This window comes from Gymnoscopelus microlampas (assembly GCF_963454915.1).
Source record: "Gymnoscopelus microlampas genome assembly, chromosome: 9".
Lineage (NCBI taxonomy): Eukaryota > Metazoa > Chordata > Actinopteri > Myctophiformes > Myctophidae > Gymnoscopelus > Gymnoscopelus microlampas.
The window spans coordinates 29,199,900-29,213,913 of NC_139946.1; positions in this window are offsets into that span (position 1 = coordinate 29,199,900).

Genomic DNA, 14,014 nt, shown 5'->3' on the forward strand with positions numbered 1-14,014 from the left:
ACTACTGGTACTTTATTGATCCAATTGTGACAACAAAAATAATAATGCAACATCAAAGAGCAAAAATCTTTCTGACATCAAAGTAGGAAAAAAATGCCATCCAGAATGGAGCTGAATAAACTCACAGTCACAACATGTTAAGCCTTGAACCATATTCTATATTGGAAATCCATTAGCACAGACAAGTACTGTAGCATGCCTATGGCCCTTTAAGCTCACAATCTGCCCGCTTTTGGTCAGCATAAGGGATTACAAACCGTCCCAGTGATCCGGGTTTTAAGGAGCTGAAAGAATCACCGCAGTGACAGTGTTTACACAGTGGGGTCGACATAGCGGCGCTCTGCATGGGCACACAGGCCAGCATCAATCACCCCACCACCAGGCAGCCACCAGCCGCCAAGACCAACCACTGTTCGGGCTGATTATCAGGATAGCTTTTACATCATTAAGCCCAGTCCCCTGCCCCTCTCCCCCACCCTCTGATGATCTGTCCGATGACCAACAAGGCTTGGCAGGCCACGGCTGAGATGTCTTGGCTGAGGACCGGAGCGCGGACCCGCTACCACCAGTAGCCACACAAACACCAAGCAACTTGACCTCCGTTGTGAAGCCCAGGGCATCTGTGGCAATGTGCAGAGAGAGAGAGAGAGGGGGGCGGGAACAAAAGACAGAGCCCTTGGAAGAGAAAGGTCAGCATCGGGTCATGTGATTAAGCTAATTGAAATAAACATCCATGATTGGTCACACAGGCGAGGGCACTTGGCACCACGCCTCATGCCAACATCAGTCACTGTACAGCACTGCCATGCCGGCAGCGAGGAGCGCCTGGCTGTCCCACGTGCCTGTCATGATATCATAAAGCCAGAGATCACAGGAGAGACGCTGTAATATCACCGGTGCCCTGTGCGTCTGCGTCACAGCGCTGCTCCACAAGGACACTGAGGATCTGTGAGTGCTCTCAGCCTCCACCCCGGTCCTGGATTGGACCGGGTCTATGAGCACTGTCACCTCCCAGCAGGCAGCCCATGGGCCAGTGTTAACGGTGCTTGCTTTTCAGAGCCTCCCCCCACCCATACTCCCCCCGCACTCTGGCAGCACTCTAGCCCAGGGCTGCACACATTAATGCTACACTAATTAGCAAAGGAGCTGACCACCCAATTATGCACAGTTCAGTCAAGATTCAGAGGTTAAAGGGTGTTCTAATGCTGCATCACACACTTCAAAATGATCTAAATTAAAGTAAGTGAGGAGACTTTGGGGGTCACCCACAGTTTTTCAAACATACGTTCTGCACTATGTAACAGAGTAAACACTTAGCTACTTGTTCAAGCACAGGTAAACTCATGTACTGAACTACACAGCCAGTATTATATTACAGTAATAGGTAGTCCATCAGTAATCTTTAATATGCTTTGTACTTGTTGGCAAGCCCAGCTATTTCATCAAACAAAACATATTACACTGTAACAAGTTCAGCAGGCTGACTGGTGATATTATACTGTATTTTATATTACATACTATATCATTCTCCAACAAAACCATACATGCCAGCAGCACCATCCTGATAAGAGATTTTTTTTTCTTTGAAAATTAAGGCTCATTATCACGTTGTCACATTAACTTAATTATTATCTATATGCATCATGTTAACATTTACTACGCCAATTATGCTGAACAATGAATGAATAATGAAGTAGTCAAACTGCACCAAGGAGAATGGGCTGATCATTTTCAGTACAAAAAGAGACATTCACTATATAAACAATAAACAGTTTATCCTGAAATCGGCTTAGTAAGTTTGACAGTATTATATAAGTTTCACAGCAATATTTTGTCTGCAATTGGGAATTTTGGCCCAAGGGTGACGATAAGATAAGATAATATAAGACCATTATTGATCCCATAAGGGAAATTCAGTCACCAAGGACACAAGGATACCAAACCAGTGGGGCTCTTCCTCCAGGAAGCATGAACATGCACACCAAATTGCATGGCAATCCATCCAGTAGTTCTCAAGATCTTACTTGGGAACAAAGCGTTGGATGAATGGACAGATGGACGGACCGACCGAAGTTGCAGTCCTTAGAGTTAGCGGGGCTAAAACAATGTCCAACTAACATGACATAAAGATATCCAAATAGACAGAGAAAAACCCACCTACTGTACCAGAAACACTGTCTCCATAACATGAAGATTCTTTAGAAGTATCTTTAGAACCTTGCAGATGCATTTCTGCTAACCTATTATGATGACATTGTATACATGGACTTATTACATGTGTTTTTATTGCGAACAAACAAAGTATATCCTGCCGTAAACTCCTATTCCTAAAACAGATTATGACACAATGATACTCATAGAGGCTTCAAATGAAATGTTTTGCAAAGAGCAAGTGAAAATGGAACATGAAAGGATATCAAAACAGGGGTCTGTGGTATAATAGCTTTTGAACATCTACTCATAGTTCATTACTTTTTGAATGCAATCCATCCCAGCATCAACCAGGTTCAACAATCAGACTTCAGGCAACAATCAGACTTCCAGTTAGTGGACTTCAAAGTAAGACAATGCTCGACACTATAGACGATCAAAAGCGAAAGTTACCTCAGACTCAAATTTGATTTAGATATAAATCTTTCAGACAAAGTAAACTGAATGGAAAGGAGACACATTAACCGGTGAAAGTGAGTGGCAGTATGGACTGATTTATACTTTGTTGTGTGCTTGTGTCGCATGCTGAAAATAACAGATCTACAAGCTCAAAACTATTTTCAGGTGTGACTACGCGTGCACATAGATCAACTAAGCCTTACTCTATATCAAGCTGAGGACCAAAGTCCTCAGTCAAATGTTCTACAAATCTTCCATATCACTTTAAATATACTGATAGTTACATGTTGCATAACTAATGACAATTCTGTTTGAATGTCTTCTACATCTTGTCAATGTCAGATCAATATGCCTCAAATGACAGCAACAACAGTCATTGTATGAGGACACTAGAATTCAAAAGCCTGTAAGGGCTTATTGTTCTGTTCGGTTTCTGTACATAACTTCCTGCATGCATTTGTAAGGTTAGGTTCCAAGTCAAACAATTTAAATAAGAAGTAAACACAAATAAAAAGAAACCACAAGGGCTGTCATATAAAGCCATGAAAAGTGATAGTGAATGTGATATGTATATAATGCCCAGTGTCATATCTTTTAATAGAGCCCTGAATTCTTGGTAACGGCCCCACAAACCCCACATTTTAGTGCACCATATTTAATATTCAGTACAAACTCACAATAAATTACGTTAAATTCCACCTCTGCACACATTATTCTCCCCCATACTACATATATGTATAAAGCAGGCTCTGCGGCGCCTTGTAATTCTTCAATTCAAAAGATATTTTACATAATAAATGCAATCAATAACCATGCTGCTGTCATCCAATATGCTTGTTACGGAGCACTGTGATTAAACCCTGCACCTTGGCTATCATTTCTGTAGGGTAGAAACCTTGTATCTCCATATTTCAACTTTTTATGTTTTTACATAAATGAATGCCATACTTCGTCATACTACAGTGTTACACAAAAGTAGCAAAAAAAATAGCAGATCTACAAGCACACAACACTTTGCACACATTGTGAGCTTGTAGATCTGCTATTTCTGATTTTGTTTTCAAGTTAAACTTAAAGTGCTTAAGTGTGTCCATGGGTTTTATACTGTAAATACTGAACCAATGAAAAGTATTAACAAGGGCTTGTGACTACATTAGATCCATCGGAACACAGGTTCCCTTTTTCCATTTCCTGAAAAGTAACAGTTTTAGACATACAAGGTTTCCGCCCGACAGCGACGCTTTGATAACCAGAGGAAAGCTGCTCTCTATAACAACATATGAGTTATACCCACAGCCCAATTAGGAGGGATGTTTAAAAGAGCAGACTTGTGACCAGAAGGTTGGAATCCCACATGGGACACTGCTGCGTATCTGAGGTACTTAACCTGAACTGCCTCAGTAAATATGCAGCTGCAGGAACAGACATGGGACACACAATAGAAACAAGCGTTGCCCTTCATCTGGAACTTGATGGCCGATGAGGGTACCGTTTCGTTGCTTCCCCGACAGATAAGTTCAATAACTTCACACAAATGAAAAGTTTGCCGGTGTGTAATCAGCCACGGCAGAAGGCTACACATTATCCCCGGAGGCGACCATTGCCGCTTCTTTGTCCTAACAGGACCCACAGTTCACCTCCGGTTGGACGGCGATCATTTGTATTCTGTTCATACGGCACTGATCATACTGCCACCATCTGCATAGTTTTACTGCCTGTGATCATGGTGCTGTTCTGAGGGGCTGTCACTATGCTTTACAGCACTGTTAACGTCTGCCTCTGTGCCGCATCACAAGAAATGGGCCATTCAAACGTGACTCTACACCGCTGCCCCTGTATACGTGCATTTCTTCCTCACAGAAGTACCTCAGGTCGACTCTGACCAGCACGTTGTGAGGTGATATACAGAGCCACTTAGGCGAGATTGAACCACTTTCAACCTGGCGTCCCTATTTTGGGAACGTCATTATAGGCAAAGATGTTCGGAAATGCAAAAAAATAAATAATCACAAATGTTTTAAAAATAGCAAAAATACAAAATCTACAAGCTGCAATCTTGTAGAATGGTTATTTTGGCTTTTTTCGAGATATAGTTGTACAACGTCGTATAAAATAGGGCTTAAGGCTTAAGTAGTTAAAAGCGACAATTCTTACTGATTACCAGGAGCAATATGTGTTTACTTTTAACCTTCTCTGTAAGGCAGAGGCACAGAAAGCAAATTCCTATGTGAGATCTGCTCTCAGGGACACAACACAGTCACATGGAGTGGGCCTCAATGGAAAATACAACCAGCCCTGGGATAGCTAAATGTAGTGTGCAGATAAATCATGTCTTTTACTATCCAATGAAAATAAAATGTACAAGTTCTTTGAATAATGATTTTCCAATGATCTAATGCTCAAGTCTGCTTCCTTTTGAGAGTCCCAGGTGACAGTGCTTTGCATATTGTTGCAAATAACATCCGTGTGTATGTGCGTGCGTGCACGTGTGTGTGTGTGTGTGTGTGTGTGTGTGTGTGTGTGTGTGTGTGTGTGTGTGTGTGTGTGTGTGTGTGTGTGTGTGTGTGTGTGTGTGTGTGTGTGTGTGTGTGTGTGTGTGTGTGTGTGTGTGTGTGTTAGGAGAGTGCATAGCGTTGTCCCTTTGGCAATGTAAAGCAGTCCTTTAGTGTGAATCACATAGCTGCAGGTTATCTCTTCATATTCCTAAAGTGAGACTAGAATCAAAGAAGCAAATGAAATTATTTCAAAGGCAGTAGAGAATTTGTCATAATGTGTGTTTATCCAACTTCACATTTCACTTTTTTAATGGGTCTTGGGAAGATAACATAAATAAATAATGAATGGTGAGTATTCATTCATTTTTCACAATTCTTTCAAAGTAAGACAGTCCTATTTTTTCATAATCATGCGTAGCAGGTGAATGAGAGGAATATCTATTGATGGTACACATTGGCAATACATTGAGCCATTAGTTGACCTTTCAACAGTGAAACTCTTCTCACATTGGTTAATTATCTGTATATTTATCTTTGAAGAGAACAGTCCTGCATAAAAATGGCATGATAGGTGAGTGAAAAGGTTTAGAAGTCTAAAAACATAGTGGATAATGAATGTATGCATGATGCTGCATTACAACAAATGAATACACTTTTATACGTTTTCCCCAGAGACATGCTAAACACACAAATAATAGTCTTTAACCACTTAAAACCGGGTGTACCTACATTGGGCATGTAAATGTTCAAACATTTTTAAAAATAGCGAATATAGAAGATCTACAACCTCGTGATGATGAGGCATGTTGTGAGCTTGTAGATCGGCTATTTACCCCGCACGCCACCATCAGGGCTTATAGAACAGGGCTTACGTGGTTAACTGTATGACAAGTTAAGAGAACGAACTGCCAAGAAGGCGGTGGTGCAGCATCACTGGGTAAGGCGTATTGATTTCTAAAATACATTCCTAAAAGGTCCCATGCCTAACTTTAGCTTGACAGCGAGATTTGGCGAAGACTTTGAACCCCTCTAGAACAAGGGCGCTAAGAGAATGCCTAACAAGACAGCTTTGGCTGGTTGGTGTGGACTGGGTTAAGAGGGCCTTAAGGAGACGCGCAGAACCGTCGAAGATGCTGCCTGTCTACTTAAAAAACGTGTGTGGAGGGCCGTCCGCGGGCCACAACCACTAATGGTATGGGAGGATGCAGGAAAAATGCTTGGCCCAAATTTGCATGTGAAAAGTGCCAATGGCATGTGCGGATAACAAGACAACAGTGGAGGAGGAGGAAGAGAGAAATGGTGGGGAAGAGTCAGCAGCATCGTTAATAATATCATGGAAAAGTGGGTAAAATGAAAACTGTGCCTATAGGTACGAGGGGCTAATTAGCAAAGTTTTGTCTGCAAGTGGAATCCAGGGCAAAAGAGAATGCTTAGATTCAATATTCCCCAAAGATTGTCTTCAAAGCTAAAAACCGAGGATATTAAATGCATCAGAAATGATAATAATAATACGAGAGCGGGCGTGTGACACTGCTGGCGGCTTGCGTCTCCCTCTCGTGCACTCTGAGTAGGCACATGTGTATGCTTTTAATATCCACAGTGAGATGATGCCTTTAAATAGACTCAACTCATTAGATACTTGTATTGTTGATGATTAAGAAAGAATATTATCATAGACATCGCTACAAACTTTCACTTAAGATAATTGTCATTGCTCAAAGATAATTGTCATCGCTCAGAGAGATTGTGAATTATTTTCTAAACACAATGATGCGCGTGCACACACACACAATACTGTACCACTTCAAACATTTATGATGTAAGTGGAGATGTCTCAGTGAAACAGAAATAAAATTGTGGGGTTTGTGGCTCGTTGTTAAATCATGTGTACATTTTAAGACTGAGGGTGTAATTTTTACAATCAGGGTTAAATTGTCATTCAGGATTTTGCAGTGTGGGTTTGATGGCCACAGCAGAGTGTGCAAGTCCACTGTCCTTCCATAAGGACTGGCCTCTGGACTCGGAGGCACCCAATTACTAATTAAAAGCCTTAACAAACACTCTGTCTTCCCGCTAGGATACGGTCACTGTGGGATCCTCACCCACTGATGAGATGGTACGCTATATAATTTTACCAAAGTATATTTATTATTTTGACAACACAGGTCCATGTCAGAAAGACAAGTCAAATCTATCTCCGCAACAATTAAGGCCGCTCCCATTGCCATTTTTTCCAATTTATCAAAAGTGGTGACAGGCACTGTCATGTAAATGGGGTCTCATGGTGTGGCTTGCCTGCTGGTAGGACTGTTTCTACCAGACAGTACTGTGTGAAAGTCAACACATTGCCTCCCCTGAAACATATCTTGGTTTCATTTCATTACTCAAAGCATTAAGCTGTTGATGTTCAACTGGCAGCCCGAATCTGAATTTTGGCATATCCAGATTTAAATCAGAAGTGTGAACAGCAAAAAAACACACACACAAAAACACATGAGTACTGATTTTAACCACATTCCTACAGTAGGCGGCTTATAACGAGATTCAAGTCTGATTTCTAAATACAGTATGTGTCTCGCCCAATGATGTCGCCCACTGAAAATACCCGATCTACAAGCTCACCAAAGTGTTGCAATGCGACGGAGCGTTTCTTGCACCTATGTCATTACTCATTATGTTGTTACCACAGCAACCAAAGCAGATAGGTCGACCATGTCTGAACACACAAATCTGACCTGAATCACTTACAAATAATGTGGAATGTCACTCCTGAAGATCAGATTTGAGAAACAAAAGGATTTGCCTGCAGTCTGAACAAAGCCTTAGTATCACTTTCAATAAAATGGGACTAATTACATTGTTCCCACATCAGTAATTACCGCCTAATTTTGATGATTGCTGCAGTATAGTTGGAGGAGGGGTCGAGGCGGTGAGAGCCTAGATCCTCTGAGGCAGCCCTCATATTTCCAAGGCCAATTCAGCATGACAATAAGCGGAGAATTACCATGGAAGCACTGGTGCTCCGTGCCCTTTAGGTCCCTTCCAGCAGCTTGTTTACAGTGGGCCTGGTGAAGGTTGACTCCGGCTACTGTCAACCTTGAACAGGTCTGTGACTCCGGGGCTGTCCCATCCGACGCCCCCATCCATTTGTGGATCTTGGGAGGACTGAGGGGTCAGCTCCGTTCTTACACCGCCAAGACCTCTTGCCTAGATCCTCTGTCTGCCAACTCCACTTACTGTCTCTACTGCATCCTCTCCAATCTGCAGCTACCTCCGACCCTGATATATAGCAGTGCTCTGCGAGACATGTATCCCTCTCAGCCAGCAAGGAAGATTACGCTTTGTGTTATCTCTCACTATATGCGCCGTTCTCTGTGTTTTTTTTCCCTCCCGACTGTCTGCTCACATTGCATTACTGTGCTCTGTGCTACAAGACTCCAAGCCATTGCAAAGGATCAGCTTCTATTAGGGCACCTATTATCATCCCAATTCAGTTGCGTTTTAGCACTTAAGTGTCGAAAGTTCATGCTGAATTTTCCCGGCACAGTGCCTCAAGGTACGGAAGGCACATCAGGCATCCGCCAATAACATGTGCTCTCTTTTCTCCCGTCAAACACGCTGACTGACTGCAAAAATTTCACGGGGCCAGAGTCGGGTGTGATGAAATGCTTGCTGAGAGTGCCTGGCGCTGGCAATAAATGTTCACAATGTTCTGCCAATGGTGCATTGTGCAACAAATATTAAGCTAATCATCACTCATTGTTGTCTTTTAGCGAGTTATAATCCTATTTACCATTTCCAGCAAAGCCACCCCCTCTCATATTCACTGCCCACCCCCTGCACGCACGCACACGCACATGCACACACAAATATATGGTATATGAAACACCCCCCCCCCCCCCCCACCCACCCTCGCCCCAGTCGCACCCCAGGCTGTTCATCTCTAATGAAAGAGAAGCTAACGCACAGACAGTCAGGATCACACACTAAGATGCCTGCCCTACATAGTGGCTTTTCTTTCACCAAATCCTTTGGCGAGATGTCACTGACATTATTTAAAGTGATTACATTTAGCAGAAGTGAATGTCATGGAACAACACAATTACTCTTGTGGCAATTTTAGCCCTTTTGACAATCTCCCCTACAGGTTAACCCCACCCCCCCAACAACCCATCACTACACACACACACACACACGCACGAATGCATGAATGCACGGTGCGCGCACACACACACACACACACACACACACACACACACACACACACACACACTGTATACACTACACACCACACTCCCACCACCTTCTGTGTCCTTTTTTTGTTTCAACACGCAAACACAAAATGTCCTGTCAACCATATCATGTGAACCATATGAGTGGAAACTACATTTGTTCTTGTTTATTTTCTCTCTTCACTTGCCGGTTACTGCGATTCCTAGATGTTATAGCAGCAGTTTTTGATTGCTAAGATTTCTAAATGATGATGAACATGTTATGGTACAACGGTATTACGGTATATATATATATACATATATATATATATATATATATATATATATATATGAGTGTATACCGTAATACTGTACATACATGTATATGGTACATATTATATTATTATATATAGTATTATGTATTTCTATCTTCAATACTGTGTGTGTGTGTGTGTGTGTGTGTGTGTGTGTGTGTGTGTGTGTGTGTGTGCGCGCGCACACGTGCGTGCATGCAAGCAAGCGTGAAGCTATGCAAGATGCATACACTTGTACGCACGCACACACACACACAAGCGCACATAATTGAGGTTTTTCACACAAGGACATGCGGAGCCTGAAGCCAGCGCTTGCTAATTGCACCAGCTATCATTACACGGAAAATCAACAATTTTAAAAATACACCGAACACCTTTCATCTTCAACCTCCTCTAATCGCACCAGTAAGAGCCGTCTGGAAGGGAGCTTGATGTAGTCAAACTATCTAAACAGCGCCAGCGGGTGCCTCACAATCAGCGCCACTGATGCAGATGCTTTTGGACACGGCGGAGTGCTGCAATGCTGCCTCCTCACACTGTTGCCATCCTATCACCAGCTCATCTCCAGTGGGGAATCAGATGTGACCCCATGTGCCATCATGTTCGCCTGTTTTGCCCCATGGTGAACAACAGACAAAAGAACCACAGTCTCAAACACCAGCACAAATCGTTATACTATTCCCTACCGCGCTAAGCTAACATTCGTCTTTTTTCTTTAAGCAAGGAAGTAGGAAGTCATTTGAAGACGAGTTGTAGCACTAATGCTTAATTTATGCGGTGTCGTGTGACGAAAATAACAGATCTACAAGCTCACAGCACTTCACGGATGTGGCGTGTTGGAGCTTGTAGATTGGCTATTTTCAGCGTGTGGTGTGACACCACCGCACGTCAAAGTATAAATCTGGTGTAACTGTTAGTGGCCTCTGTCTTTTGTGTAGCGGTAAGGACGCACTTGTCTCCTCCTTCCCAACTGAAGCGCTGGCCTTGGCCCTTAGGGAGATGATATAATGAGAAGCTCTATGCCTGCACTCTGTCTCATTTCAATTGTAAACGCTGCGCACACCCTGCACTTTGGACCAGTGATGGTTGCATTATGGGCCACGCTCGGAATGTGACAGTCCATCATGTCCACACAATGTGCCACTTCACTTCTCACCGCTGTCTCCTCCAGTCTACTGTAGGGCTTACAGTACTTTATGCTCTTATTCAATGTTGGTTTATGGCACTTTGAGGGAGCTTATCATTTCATAATAGCTAATTTCTCATTTTGTCAACTTGTTTTTCTCCCCCTCATATGTATTTCTTTAACACAATATCGTATCCGTAATGAAATTGCCACAATGTGAGATTATATGAGCAATATAATTGTGTGCGGTATATACTATACTAGTAGTGTTAATATGTTTGTTATTACTATCAATGCAAGGTAACCTGATTGTATCACCCCACTAGTATCCCATTAGGAAATATCTTTGGACGAGTACATGTTTAATGTTCTGTTCACAAGCGGTCTGCTTAATGCATTCTATGGCAATTAGCGACAACAAGGTCAGCAAGTGAATGACAAGACAGGCCAAAGGTTAAGTCACATTTGAGGCAAGGAGTGCTGGCAAACTCCCAATTTACACACACTGGGCCAACCTATTAGCCTTAATATTGACAAATGCATAACAGCAGTGTCAAGTGCTCAAGGGTGATCTACTTTTTCCTGATGCGGGGCTCCCTTGAGTGCGGTGCAGAAACATATTCTCTTCAAACAATCCCAATGACAGCCAAATAGCCTGCTTGTCGCTTGTAAAAAACCTTCTAATGATGCGTGTCGAGGGAGCGCCCTGCCTCCTTGTAGCAGACGACTCCCCTGTGTATGAGGAAAGCAGGGGGAAAAATAATAATGTTTCCCATTTCATTGTTCCTCATGAAGTTCAACACGCCACCAGAGCATCCAAACAAACCTCTCCTTCTCACAGGATTTCCAACTCTTCTATCATCGCACTTTTTCTGATCTCCAAAGTCAACATTCATTACAATAACCATTAAATTTCCATTTTCCAACAGTTTGAGCCCTTGTGTGTTGACTTGAATATCCATTGGAAAGGAATTGGACGTGATAGGTACATGAGCAGTAGAGAGGAGAGGCCTTCTTCAGCAGTTCTCCTTGCATACATTTAGGATTCCCCCCATCATTCAGGCGTTACATATGCTAATTAGAACACACACAAAATGATAACAAGTTGGATGTTGGGTGTCTGGGACTTTGGTATTTTTCTTCATGAAACGCTCGAGGAAGATATATCATAAAATTACTTCTATATGCTGCTAATATAATGCCTTTTTAATTCCTGCCCTCTCTCTATCTCTCCGTGTGTCTCTCTCTCTCCCTCTGCCGCCATCAAGCTTCAATTCTGAATCAATTTCTGCAATATTCTATTCATTATGGATCAGCACCAAAGGAGTATTTAAAATTGATTTGTATTACTTTTATTTATTCATGGGACACAAAACTAAACCCAATTAAGACAATGTATCATCATGTTCATTTAAAAGAGGTAGTCTGGAATTTGATAAAACAATACTTTCCTGAGCAATGGACCGGTTAACAAGATCATTAGAGAGAAGCATAGGATAGTACGTGGATCTGAAGGGAACATGGTAGTTAGTTCATTGTCAGATCACAGAGCTTTTAATAAATACATATCTTTTTCATGTTCACTGAGCAGATGACAGGACAGCCAATGAGAGCGCGAGAGTGCTTCGGTGTCTTAATGCCAAGAAAGTGGGCGCGCTAACGGGCCCTGATTAGCTCCGTTTATCTCTAATTAATTACCTTTACCTAATTAGATGCCCTGTTTCGGCTAGACATGGAGTCAAGTAGACTAGATTATTAGTGTGCTCATCGGGCCTTTACAAAGGGCTGAAATTAATGTTACGTGCAAAAGAATCCGCCGTTTTAATTGCACAGGTGTTGCCTTATGGCAACACTTCATCATCCGCCGACTCCCCAAGATTATTAGCCGGGTTTCGTACAAAGGGACTATTCTGTGAACTGCACCCTGGCAACAGCTCATTAGTTAGGCTTGTTATTGTATTATTTATTACATTTGGCCCTCCCCCATTACCCATATTGATTCATAGACCCTATTTTTTACCTTTTCTTCTCCGTGGCTGTTATTTCATAGCCAGTTAGTGAGGCTAGGCTCAAAGCCTGGTTTCATAGAGCACCAAGCAGTCATACACAGATAACTAGCAGGTGTTTTATCATAGAACTTTGAGGTATATTTTGGAAGGCACATGAACAAGAATTCCATCATTAAAAAAAAAGAAAGAGAAGCCCAAATATATCTGACAGCTTCACATAGTATAGCTAGATTCAATGCGTTACTCTCTCTTTAAAGTAAACAAAATATAACGGGGGGGGGGGGGGGGGGGATTAACAAATCAAATGATTTATTTATGTTATGTATGTATGTTACACATACATAACATTTGTCACATACAGTACTGTTAGTCTGTCAATCAGTCTGAGACCAAACCATGCAGGCTGAGAATAATGCACTGAAATCTATGTAAAGTCCAAAACAAGTTTTGATAGAACTTCAAAACGAAATGTCAATGGCATGTTGATGACTTCTCCATTGTTTTGAGTCAGCTGGGTGTTAGACAATGTATAATCTGCAAACATATCCAATTATAGTGCGTCATGCGTCTAGTATTAAAGGAGGTCTGCATATTAATGATTGTAACACCATGTTCCATTGACACTTTATAGATTTATTTAATCATAAAATAGCTGGGTCAAGAGCTCTCACCACCAACAACTGTTAATAGTAGTAGTGACTGCCAAATGAGGTTAGGGTAAAAGGATAAATGATGAAGATAAAAATAGGATGCGTGAGTGGCAATGATACATAGGACCATGACAGCCATACAGAAGGATGTCCTTGAATGTCAGCGGGCGGCAGGCAAAGCTGAAACATGCTAAGGTCTTTTGGATTGCCAGGGATTCCCTTATCACCCTCCATCTACATCAGCTGGCTCTGTTTCTCCCATCCAATCTCAGTTCTTGTTGTTCCTGAGGAAAAGCAAGGCCGACAGGTTGAGGACGTTTGATGTCCTTGTATTTAAGGCCCCACAAATTGCAGAAAATGTGGTGAAGTGAGTGAGTGAGAGAGAGAGAGTGTGAGAGAGTGAGGGAGAGAGAGCCTTAGGGGTACAGTCTACTGGATTTACATATGGTCCCTTCCTGGCTGTCTGCTCCACCTCTTCCTCCTCACCACCACTTAGGGTGATTTATATTTAGTTGTGTGCCAGTGTCGCGCACCTGAAAACAGCCGATCTACAAGCTTACGTTATGAGATTGTAGATATTATGCTATTGTCTGTGCACC